We start from the raw sequence: 12,494 nt of genomic DNA, 5'->3' as shown, positions 1-12,494 counted from the left end.
ACGGTTGGAGGAAGTTGTTCTGTGATGGAATTTACTTTGATGGCGAAAAGCGTGACACTTAAAACTGATCCCTGTGGTACTCCCTCCTCTTGGCTAAAGGAACGAGAGAGTGAGGATCCCACACGAACTTGGAAAGATCGATCGGCTAAAAAGTTTTCAATTAAAATGGGGAGTCGTCCCCTAAGACCAAGGCTATGCAGATCTTTTATGATGCCAAATCTCCAAGTTGTGTCATACGCTTTCTCCATGTCAAAGAACACCGACACCAAGTGTTCGCGTTTTAGGAAAGCATCCCGGATGGATGTTTCCAATCTAATAAGATGGTCCAAAGTGGACCGGTTCCTTCGGAAGCCGCACTGGATGTTGGAGAGAAGGTCATTTGTTTCTAAGTACCATATTAAACGAGAATTAACCATTCTCTCCAGGATTTTGCACAGACAGCTAGTCAGAGCTATAGGACGATAATTGGTGGTGACTTTTGGATCCTTTCCTGGCTTAGGAAAAGCAAGGACGATTGCCTTCCGCCAGGAGTCCGGAAACTGCCCTTCAATAAAGATTCTGTTATAAAGAAGGAGCAGATAATCCATAGATTTTGGTGAAAGCCGTTTAATCATTTCATAATGGATGCCATCTGGTCCAACAGCACTTGCATTAGAAAAAGTGAGGGCTCTCTTCAGTTCCTGCATAGTGAATGCCCCGTTGTAGGGATAGAGGCCCTTGGACTTGAAATTAAGTGCCTGCTTTTCGATTTTATGTTTCAGGACCAGGAACTCTGGGGAATACGAAGATGTTGCGGAGATGTTAGAGAATGTTTCCCCAAGAGCATTGGCTATTGCAGTTGGATCTGCAATAGCGCATCCATTATAATCTAGGATTGAAGAAGGGTGGGATGTATATTTTCCCTTCATTTTCCGGATTTTATCCCACACTACCTTAGAATTGGTAGCCTGGTTAATAGATGATGTAAAACGGATCCATGATTCCTTTTGACTCTGACGGCGAATGTAGCGTGCTTTGGCTCGTGCACGCTTGAAGGCTATTAGATTACAAGTGGTAGGATATCGACGGAATATCCCCCACGCTTTGTTTTGAGCCTTTTTTGCTGCTGTGCATTGTGAATTCCACCAAGGTTTGGGAAATGGTGGAAACCGGCCAGATGTTTTTGGAACAGCATTCGCAGCTGCTTGGACAATGATTTCTGTGATGTACGTTACTGCGTCATTGATAGGCTCCTGACTGACTGTACTGAGTTCAAAATTTGCCTGATGTTGGAAGGCATTCCAGTCAGCCTGATCAAACTTCCACCGTGGTAACCTAAAAGGAAGACATGGTCTCCCACTGTGTAACAAGGTTATCACAGGGAAGTGATCACTTCCGTATGGATTCTCCTCCACTTCCCAAGTGAGTGATGGGAGTAGAGAAGGGGAGCAGATAGAGAGATCAATGGCAGAAAAAGTACGGGTAGGCATATAGAAGAAGGTGTTTGTTCCAGTATTTAGAAGGGAAAGGGCATTGTCATTGAGCATACGCTCTATGACCCGTCCCCTTCCATTGATGTTAGCACTACCCCACAGGGTGTTATGTCCATTAAAATCCCCAAGAAGTAAGAAAGGGGCTGGCAACTGCGTTAGAAGATCATCAAGGTCTTCCTGGGAGATGTCAGTCCCAGGTGGCAAATAAATAGAGCAGACCGTTAATAAAAATCCCACTGTAAGGCGAATTGCAACAGCCTCTATGCTGGTTGTAATTAGCAAAGGCTGAACTGGGGTCTGATTACTCACAAGGATAGCCACTCCTCCATGAGCAGGACCATCCGCAATTCTATCCTTACGAAATATTGTGATGTTATGCATGGTGGGATCATCATTTGCCTTTAGATATGTTTCCTGCAAGCAAAAGCAAACTGGCTCATGCTTTTGCAGGAGGGCCTTGATGTCATCTGTATTTCGCCGGAATCCACGACAATTCCATTGTAGGAATTTAGCCATTATTTTGGCTTGGTGGGTCCATCAGGCGGCTTCCGAGGTGCTGAGGGCTTAATTTTATCAGTCTTGGCTTTATCTTTTTTGGGGAAGAATGGACGCTGTCCGGTGTCCATTTCTTCCTCCACGAAGAGTTGCAAGACTGAATCGTCCGGTACCTCCTTGTCCACTACATCCATTGATTCTGTTAATTTTGGTTGCTCTTTTTTACCACTTGGTTTTGTTAGTGGTGGAGCACTAGGAGGTACGGATATTGGAGTAGCAGCTGATTGTGTTTTTGTGGTGGGCTTTTGTGAACTCAATAAATAGCGTGCAATCGGCGTGAATGACTCTCTTGGTGGTATAGTCATATCTGTTTGTGTACCGATAGTGCACTTCGCAGAAACCTTCTGAGCATATGAAGGCTTTCCGCTATTTATTGGTTGTATGCGTTTTCTGGCCTCTGGGTAGGAGATGTTTAGCTCCGTTTTTAACTTTTGTATCTCCTTTTCGTCCTTCCACCGCTGGCATGCTCGAGAGTATGCAGGGTGCTCTCCTTGGCAGTTAATACAGTTAGGCTTAGGAGCTATACATTCCTTGCTCTCGTGATCTTTAGCACCACATCGAGCACAGGCAGGGTTACCACGACAAGCTGTTTGTGAGTGGCCGTACTTTTGACATTTAAAACACCTCAGTGGGTTTGGAACGTAAATCCTCACTGGGCAGTTTAAGTACCCTGCCTTGATGGAACTTGGAGGCCTTGGGGTGTTGAATGTTAGGATGAGAACTCGGGTAGGGACAAGATTCCCATCCTTACGCATGGATATTCGCTTGACAGCTGTTACTCCTTGTTCTTTTAATTCAGAGCAGATCTCTTCTTCAGAAACGTGAAGAAGATCCCACTCTGATATCACACCTCTTGAAGAGTTCAAAGTTTTGTGAGGGGTTGTGATGATGGGTATTCCCCCTATAGATGTGGCTTTCAAAAACTTTTCAGCTTGATTTACATTTGATGCTTCTATTAGAATATCTCCAGAACGCAGCCGTTTTACGGATTTGGGTGAACCTGCCATCCCTTCTAATCCTTTCTGGATGAAGAAGGGTGACATTTTCCCAAGTGACTGCTCTCCGGTGGAATGGAGAATGAGGAAAAGAGGTGTCACAGATGTTGTTTTCTCCTCAGTTCTGGCTCTTTTAGCTGAATTACTTTCACTCTCATCTAACGATCGATTAGGTAGGGGCCTTGTTGGGGCCCCAGAAGAAGGATTTAAATTACTCATGAGAGTAAAGAAAAAATGTCTGATGCCTAAGTACCTCACCCACCACGGAGCCCTACGAGGGGGCGCCCACCCGTGAACTAGCAGGTACTGCGTACACGAATGGGACGCCGAGTTCGCTTAGAACACCATACCCACGTTACCAATAAGTCTTTATCCCGTCCCAGGACCAAAGGGAGGGAGACTTATTGGAACGCAGTTGACCCTAGCAGTATAGAACCACCCGCCGATTGATCCCAGTCGAGCCGGTCCGGGACCGCCCGTCTTGTCGAAGCAGGGGCCAAAGTGGTGTATTAAGGCTGGGCCCCTCAACCACCAGGATCCCCCTTTCCGCTTCCACGGGTCGCGGCGCACGGCTGCACACGCCGGATTCCAAAGATGTAACCCTGGAACCAAGGTATGGGCGTTAGATCCCAGTGATGCTAATCTGGAAACCCAGCAGCATCACTGGGAGGTCCCCTCACCACGTACAGGTGCCCACGTTGAGGGGCCAAAGGTAGTGAAGTTCTATGTGATGACTGCTCTGGGAGCAGTTAAAATTGATCATACATTTGAATTCGTTTTAGGTACAAAAAGAATTCGGAGAGGTTTGCATTATTACCTATGATGCGGCTGAGTGACAACGGTTCTTGTAGTGACAACGAGCTGAAAATACACTGTCGGACATTGTTAAACAGGCTACATTCAATGAGTATATGCTTTACTGTCAGTGGTTTCAAGCAGTGCGTACACTGCGGAGGATCGTTTCCTGTGAGCAAAAAAAGATGAGTGAGGTGAGTATGGCCTATTCGGCTTCTGGCTAGAATTACTTCTTCTTTTCTATTTTTACGCAGGCTGGAATTCCATAATTGTGGTTCAGGTTTCAGCTGAAACAGCTTGTTCTGTGTTTGATTTCTCCACATAAGTGCCCACTGCTCCATACATTTTTTTTGGATATTGCATCTACAATCAGTATACGGGACAAGGTCATTTGTTGAGTTTATGCTGGAGGGATGTTTTGCAGCATTATCTGCGCATTCATTTCCTTTAATACCGCTGTGTCCTGGAATCCAAGAGAAGACAACAGTTTGCTGATGTTCGTGAAGACGTATTAGCGCATGTCTTAAGATTTTTAGCAAAGGATTGTGAGGTGTCGTGTTTTTGAGAGCTGAGAGAGCACTTTTGGAATCCGTATATATGATGCTTTTATTGATTGACAGGAGTGAAATATGTTCCAAGGCAAGCTTAATGGCATGAAGTTCAGCAGAATAACTGCTGCATTCTGCAGGAAGTGTAAGTGAAATAGTTTTGTTGGGGAAGACAGCAGCTGCACCCACTTTATTACCAGACTTAGAGCCATCAGTATAGATCTTAGTAAAGAGGGAATAATTCTGTGTATGGACAAGATGTAGCTGTTGGATGTTGATATCTGATATAGCTCCTTTTCCCCACTGCTCAAAGTAATCGTCACAAGAAGGCGCGAAGGTAATCCACGGAGGATCTGGATCTCTTAAGTCACTGAGAACATTATGAAGTTGAATATTCCAGCATTCTGTTAGATTTTGGAATCTGATACCAGTAGGCCGAATTGTTCTTGGTTTGTTTGCATAGTGGATTATGTACTGAGGATCATGCAGTAGTGGCCAAATAGGATGTGTGGGGTGACTTTTAATTTTAACAGAGTATGTCATCAATAACATCTTTCTTCTGATATTCAATGGAGGTTCGTGGGCCTCAACATACAAACTTTGAACTGGCGATGTTCTGTATGCACCTAGAGCAATCCTAAGAGCAGTGTGTTGGATGGGAGCAAGACGAGCTAAGGTACTCTCTCTAGCAGAGCCATAAACAGGTGCTCCATAATCCAGCCGAGATCTAATTAGGGATCTGTATAGACGGAGCAAAGTGTAACGGTCTGCACCCCATGATGTACTGGAGATTACCCGGAGTACGTTCATTTTCTTAATGCAAATAGTTCGTAGGTTTTTGATGTGGTCTTGGAAATTTAGCTTCTTATCGAAAATTAGTCCTAGGAGACGAATATTGTTCATGATTGGAATAGGATGACTGTCCAAGAGTAGCTCAGGATCTGGATGGATTTTGCGCTTGTTGCAGAAGTGGATAGCTGCAGACTTTTGCTTTGATAGCCTGTATCCATTTTGGGTCATCCACAGTTCAATATTATTTATTGATATTTGTAAGTGCCTCTCGATATAATTCATATTCTGGGAATGACAGGATAAGGTAAGGTCATCAGCGTAGAGATATGAGTCGAAAGTGTTTGGAATTCTGTTTGTGATATTGTTGATTCGCACTGCAAATAAAGTGGCACTGAGTACAGAGCCTTGTGGGATTCCTTCTTCTTGTATGTATGTTTGTGACAGAGCCTGATGGTATCGGACTTGGAAAGACCTGTGGCGAAGGAAGTTTTCAATAAAAGATGGTAAATGGCCTCTCATATCAATAGTATGGAGATCCTTTAGGATTCCATAACGCCATGTGGTATCGAAAGCTTTTTCGATATCAAGACAAACCATGACCAGATGTTGATTTCTAATGAACGCATTTCTTATGTTTGATTCCGCCTTTACCATAAGATCTAAAGATGATCTATTCCTCCGAAAGCCAAATTTATTGCTGCTGATTATGTTTCTTTTCTCCAGGTACCATGTTAATCGGCGGTGCACCATTTTTTCCAAAGTTTTACTCAAGCAGCTGGTTAGACATATCGGTCTATAGTTGTATGGAGCCGAGTGATCTTTTCCTGGTTTAGGGATAGCTATTACGTAAGAATGTTGCCAGGAACAGGGGAATGTGTGTTCAGAATAGACCCTATTGTAGAATTTTAGGAGTGAGGACAGAGATTTCTCATGTAGATGTTTCAGCATTATATAGTAAATACCATCAGGGCCAGGGGCGCTGTTTCTAGAGGTATTTATGGATTCTTTCAGTTCAGATAGTGTGAGTGGTTGATTATAAGGCAAAGAATAGGTAGTTTTGAAATTTATTTTGAATTTCTCAGTTTCGGCTTTAATTTTTTGGAATGATGGCTGATAAGCTATTGAGGCGGACAACTCAGAGAACGCAGTTCCTAAGGTGTTTGCAATCTCTGTGTGATCAGAGATCTCCTTCCCATTCCAGTTAAGAATAGCTGAAGGTGATTTAAGATATTTGCCATTCAACTGCCTTATTTTTTTCCAAATTATTCTGGAGTCGGTATCTTTGTTAACTGTTGAAGCGAATTTTATCCAAGAGTCTTTTTTGGCTTTTCGGTGGATGTATCGTGCTTTGGCTCTAAGTCTTTTATAATTAATAAGGTTGACAGTGGTTGGGTATTTGCGGAATTGGTTCCATGCTGCATTTTTTTCTCTTTTGACCGTGTAACAGTCTTTGTTCCACCAATGATTGATATGCTTGCGGTTTCCTAGTTGAGACTGCGGTATGGCGATTGTTGCAGCTTTAAGTATCTGTGCTGTTATATGCTCTGTGACGGTATCGATGGGAGAAGACTCAATGATGTGATCATTAAAAGAGACATAATTTTTATATTTTGCCCATTCTGCTTTGGAAAATTTCCATTTCGTTTGGGTTTCAGTTGTTTTAGAATGGGTTGTTTGAATTCGGCATATGACAGGATAGCGGTCGCTGTTCAGAGGATTGTCATGTATTGTCCACTCGACACTTGGGAAGAGGATAGGAGAGCATAGCGAAAGATCTATTGCTGAGGTTGAACCAGTAGGAAAATGAATGTACGTGGATAAGCCAGTGTTCAGTAACGTTAAATTCTGTCTGTCTAGTAACATTTCAATGAGCTCTCCACGTCTATCTGAGACGGGAGATCCCCATAATGGATTGTGACCGTTAAAGTCTCCTAACAGGAAGATGGGAGAAGGTAATTGCAGAATAAGGTTTTCCAGTTCCTGAATTGAACATGGTTTATTGGGTGGAAGATAGATTGAGACGATCGTTAAAGCAGTGCCAACCACTATACGAGCTGCGACGGCTTCTAGGGAAGTTTGGAGAACAATTTTCTTACAAGGAACTGTTGAGTCTATCAGTATGGCTACTCCTCCATGAGCATTTTGTGTAGTGGACCTGTCTTGACGAAAAAGAGTATAATTTTTAATTGATACAGATACTTGAGGTGTTAAATTTGTCTCTTGTAGGCATATACCCACAGGATGATAACGGTCGATTAACTCGTATATGTCATCTATGTTGCTACGAAACCCTCTGCAATTCCATTGGATTATTTTATTCATTGTTTAGGTTTAGAGTTAGCAGTCGAATCCGTCTGTTTTTTAGACGTGCTCTGTTTTTGACGGTCAAATTTTATTTTTTCCTTTTTTGGGAAGAATGGACGTGTATCCATGTCGTCTTCAGCATATAGATCTAGAATGGGTTCATCATAGGTATTATTCTCTGCAACATCCATATTTGTGGTATCAGATGATTTCTTTCTGGCATAATCTGAGTTTTCCATTTGACCTGAAATAGCTGGAGCTTGAGTAATAGGTGGTATTGAGATTGGTGTGTTATTAGTCCTATCGACAGTTTGTTTTGTGGATTGTGGTGCAGATGATAAGAGTGACCGAGCCCAGTCAGAAATTGACACTTTTGGTGGAACAGTTGTATCCGTCTGAGTTGAAACCGTTTGGTATCTTTTAGATGCCTCAGCATATGAATGTTTAGGTATGCTTTGTAGAAGGTGTTTTCTCGCTTCGAGATATGTGACTTTGTTAATTACTTTGTATTTCTGGATTGTTTTCTCCAGCTTCCATTGCTCACAGGATTTAGAGAATGCTGAATGATTGCCTTTGCAGTTTGGGCATCGTGATGATTCGGCATTGCAATCGGTATGAATATGCTCCTTTGATCCGCAGTTTGAATATACTGAATTTCCTCGGCAGACAGTTTGGGAATGCCCAAACTTCTGACACTTGTAGCATCGGATAGGATTGGGGATATAAGGGCGGATGCGGCAGTTTAGGTATCCAGCTTTTACTGATGAAGGTAGGTTCGGTGTAGAAAAAGTAAGAATAATGCTGCGAGTGGGTACAAATTCTCCATCCTTCTTTAACATTATTCGTCTCGCTTGAATTACTTTCTGGTCTTGGAGTTCTTGAACAATCTCTTCCTCTTTGACGTTCAATAGGTCCCATTCGGATATGACTCCTTTAGAGGTATTAAGGGTGGCATGAGGAGAAACCTTAGTGGGGACTCCACCAAATGATGTTAGTTTGAGGAGAGACTCAGAATTTTTGCGGTTGGTGGTTTCAACTAATAAGTCACCAGATTTCAGTCTGCGTACCATTTTTGGTGATCCGGCTACACTTTCTAAACATTTTTGTATGTAGAAGGGAGATAGTGTACCTAATGACTGATTCGTTAAAGAATGCATTATGAGGAAAGATGGGTATTCCATTTCAGGTACATCAGTTTTCATCCTTTTACGGTTTTGACTGTCACAATTTTGTTGCAAATCCATAGGATTTGCAGCCTTTAGAGGAGGGAAATTTTCGTTTTCCATGATTGCTCCTTTTAGCCCTGGAAGGATAACTTTTCCTTCCAGGTTTCCGGCCCCGCCACGGGGAGGCAGGAGCAGTGCCACGAGGTGACCAAGCGGCTGTTAGTTGTGTTAGTGAGAGATATAAAAAAGAAACAGAAAGGTAACTTCCCTTTCTGGGCCTTTGCCTACTTCCTGTAGTATCAAAGAGCTACTCTAGTATAAAATGAAAATAACGGTAATCACAACAAAAAGAAACTCTATATATAGCAAAAGCTCTGAAAAGATCGCTTCAATGAACGCACTTTAATCGCTTGGCCACGGAACGCTTGGCACCCGGGGCCAGCAAACTCGTGAACGCAGGAGATAACCGAGACAAACCCCCTCATTCTACATATTCAGGATTCTGACTTGAGGATAAAAAATCTGCAATGTAATACGATTTAGTTTTATAATACACAATATTTATTCCTAATTGATAATGGCGGTGATGTTGCGGGGTTTTTAGCGCATCGGCGTCTTAGACCATACTGCGCTGTAAATAATAGGTCTGTAAATTACATGTGTTCTGTTGTTAATTTGCTGTTTTCTGGACGAAAAACCCGAGTGTCCTGGAGAAAACACCAGGCTACCTTGCCTGATACTGACGAACTCATCCACATTGAAGAAAACACTTCCTCGCCTCATGGACAGAATTCGAAGTCAGTTCTTGTCCACCTGGAGGATGATAATTACACCAACTGTACTACCCACAGGGCTTATTCCTAGCGACAAATTACTATTGTTTCTGTTATTAATATTCATATATAAATATTACAAAATTTACTACTTTCTCCCTCCCAAAAAGGAAATTATTACCAAAACCAGAGAAGAAAATAAATACAATACCAATATTTCCCTAAAAAAAATGTAAATACAGTTAACTAAGTACCAAATAAAAAGAAATTTGTTTATCTTCATTAATGATCAGTTGGAGGAGGTTTTTAATAACAAAACACAAGCTCCATATTCAACAATTAAGCTAAATAGTTACAACATCACAACCTGCTCGTTATTGATATCGTTTATTAAGCGACAAAGCAACTAAGGCTGTGAGGCATCGGCTAATGTGTTTGCAATTCCGTGTATTCTGTGGTCAATTTGCCTTTTTGTAAGACGAAAAAACTCGACTTTCTGGGAGCTAAAACAAAAACCATGCTACCATCACCTGACATTGACAAATTCAGCAAAGTTTTGAAAAAGACCCATAAACATGCCTCGCGTTATTTATGGAATTCGAACTTGGAGTTCGAATCCCATGAGTGACGCCAGGAATCTCTGTTCACCCGGGGACAATGGTGATTCTATCTACTACGCTACCTTCGAGGAATCACAACCTGCTGATATAGCAACTCAACACACAACTGAGCAGGAGGTTGTCTTTTACATACATAAAAAAAAATGTATATTTAATAAATGCTCTGCCGTTACAGCAAAAACAGTACTTGCAATTCTTCGAAGGAAACACAAACAATAAGGCATGGGATTAAATAACACTACAATAATTAGTTAACTTTCCACTTCAAGAGAGAAATGATAATAGCAACATACATATTCGCAATTAATCTCTTCATTTAGGGAGAACTTACCGAAATTTAATACAAACGCTGTTCTATCGCGGGAGTGACTTCGGTATTACGCCGCTGCAGCAGGTCGTAGCTTCATCGACGAATGAGCACAGTCAACCTTTCTCACAACTTCCTGGTGATGCGTTCGCCTTAGCGCCGCCCATCTACTCAGCTGATTTCGTCTCCTCCAGCGCTGGCTCTGACATTCCTTAATTTTTGACAATCGACAATTTCATTCGTCGTTCTTGAATACCATATCCAAGTACGCGTGTACGACAGCAAGGAAAGTAAATAAACGTTCTATTTGCACTGTTGTTGTTATGGAGGTTTAATGGCACATCAGTTGCTATATCTACAATGTGCCTATTCATTTATTATATAAAGAGAAGAGAAATTTCCGTAAATTCAGAAAAAAATTCTGAAATCAGAACTGATTAAAAAGCCCAGTTTTCCTGAGGCAGTAAAATAATTCAGAAATTTGACTCATCATCAAAGAGATTTTCAAGCGTTACTGGTTACGAAGTTGTTAGTACTTGGCTTAACGACACAAGGGCTACTGAGGACAAATGGTGTCCGCTCACAGTTTATTCAGTCAAAATAACCGGTGTAGATGTTAAATTAAATACTCCTGTAAAGGCCAATACATTTTAAAAAGAATATAAGTTCTTCTATGTTTGCATAATTTCCAAGGATACGAGTTAAATCATGTGAGACGTTCAGCCTAGTGAGCGACCGAAAAGTATTTGAACATAGGGTTGAATAAACGGGGCAATCAAACAGAAAATGCCTAACAGTAAGTTGACTGTCACAGGATGAAAACTGGGGTGGATCTTCTCCCGGTAGCAAGAACAGATGGGTATGATGAGTGTGCATTTCTGAGTCTTGACCAGTACTACTTCCTCTCGTCTATTTCGTCGAAAGCCTGAGAGCCATAGCTTTAGTTCTTGCTTTATCTGGTAAAGTGTATTGTTGGTGTTACTTTTCCAGATCTGTGATCAGTTGCAGTAACTTGCTCTGTGAATAACGTGCTTATAATCAGTATAACGAACCTGAGGGTGTTCTGGGACACCTGATTGAGGATGTTTAGCTGCGAGGTCCGCACTTTCATTTCCCGTAATGCCAGAATGGCCAGGTATTCAGCAAAAACTGAATACCTCCTAATGCTCCACAAGAACCTTTGTTACTTGTGGAGCATTAGGAGGTACCGATATAGGAGTGGCAGCTGATTGGTCCTTCTGTGCAGGTTTTTGAGAACTTAAAATATAACGCGCGATAGGAGTGAAAGACTCCTTTGGAGGAATGGTCATGTCCGTCTGAGTTCCAACGGAACATCTCCCTGCTACCTTCTGGGAGTAGATAGGTTTGTTGGTATTTAGGGGTTTCACCGATTTCCTTGCCTCCTGGTATGATATATTTAGTTCTGCCTTCAGCCGTTGAATTTCTTTTTCTTCTTTCAACCTCTGGCATGCTCGTGAGTAGGCCGGGTGGCCTCCCTCACAGTTAATACAAGTGGGTTTTGCGGCTGAATATGCTGTTGTTTCGTGGTCCTTTGCGCGCCACATCGAGCGCATGCAAGGACTCCACGGCAGGCCATTTGAGAATGTCCATACTTCTGGCATTTAAAACACCGTAAAGGGTTCGGAACGTATGGACGCACTAAACAGTTAATGTATCCAGCTTTAATCTCATCAGGAGGTTAGGAATGTTAAAAGTCAGGATAACGCTCCTGGTTTTAACAATTTTTCCATCCCTTCGCGCAGTAATTCTCTTGACGGCAATAACTCCCTGTGGTTTTAATTCGGAGCAGATTTCCTCCTCAGTTACGTCGAGAAGGTCCCACTCCGAAATGACACCTCTCGATGATGTTGTTGTTGTTGTTGGGTTTAACGACACAAAGGCTACTTGGGCCATATTGTGTCTTCTAATAGTGAATATGAAATAATATCTATATTTTATGATATATTTGTATCCGGTTTAGGAAAGTATATAGTTCCTTTTTATTAGAATCATCTCCCAGAATCTGCAATAAATTTATTGATGACTGTGTGTGTGTGTGTGTGTGTGGTATGGGTGTTTATTGGCGCATTAGCTGCTATGGCTATAGTGCGCCTATTCGTAGGAATATTAAAAAATAATCCAGTTTAAATTAGTTTCAGTTCTGTAG

At 42.0% G+C, this 12,494-nt stretch overlaps 1 protein-coding gene across 1 annotated transcript in view; it reads right to left on the bottom strand.

Annotated features, from left to right (window-relative positions):
• Window positions 1-10,449, bottom strand: part of LOC150081881 (kunitz-type serine protease inhibitor IX-like) — a 109,495-nt gene extending 99,046 nt beyond the window's left edge. Inside the window, exon 1 of the mRNA XM_090378951.1 lies at window positions 10,352-10,449. The gene's annotated coding sequence lies outside the window, so the exon portion shown is untranslated. The remainder of the gene's footprint in view (window positions 1-10,351) is intronic.
• Window positions 10,450-12,494: the final 2,045 nt, after the last annotated feature.

The sequence above is a fragment of the Mastigoproctus giganteus genome, chromosome 8 (assembly GCF_048544385.1).
Source record: "Mastigoproctus giganteus isolate SK-2022 chromosome 8, ASM4854438v1, whole genome shotgun sequence".
NCBI classification, from domain to species: domain Eukaryota; kingdom Metazoa; phylum Arthropoda; class Arachnida; order Uropygi; family Thelyphonidae; genus Mastigoproctus; species Mastigoproctus giganteus.
Note: the sequence above shows the minus strand (reverse complement) of the source record. Positions and strands in the feature narration are given on the sequence as shown.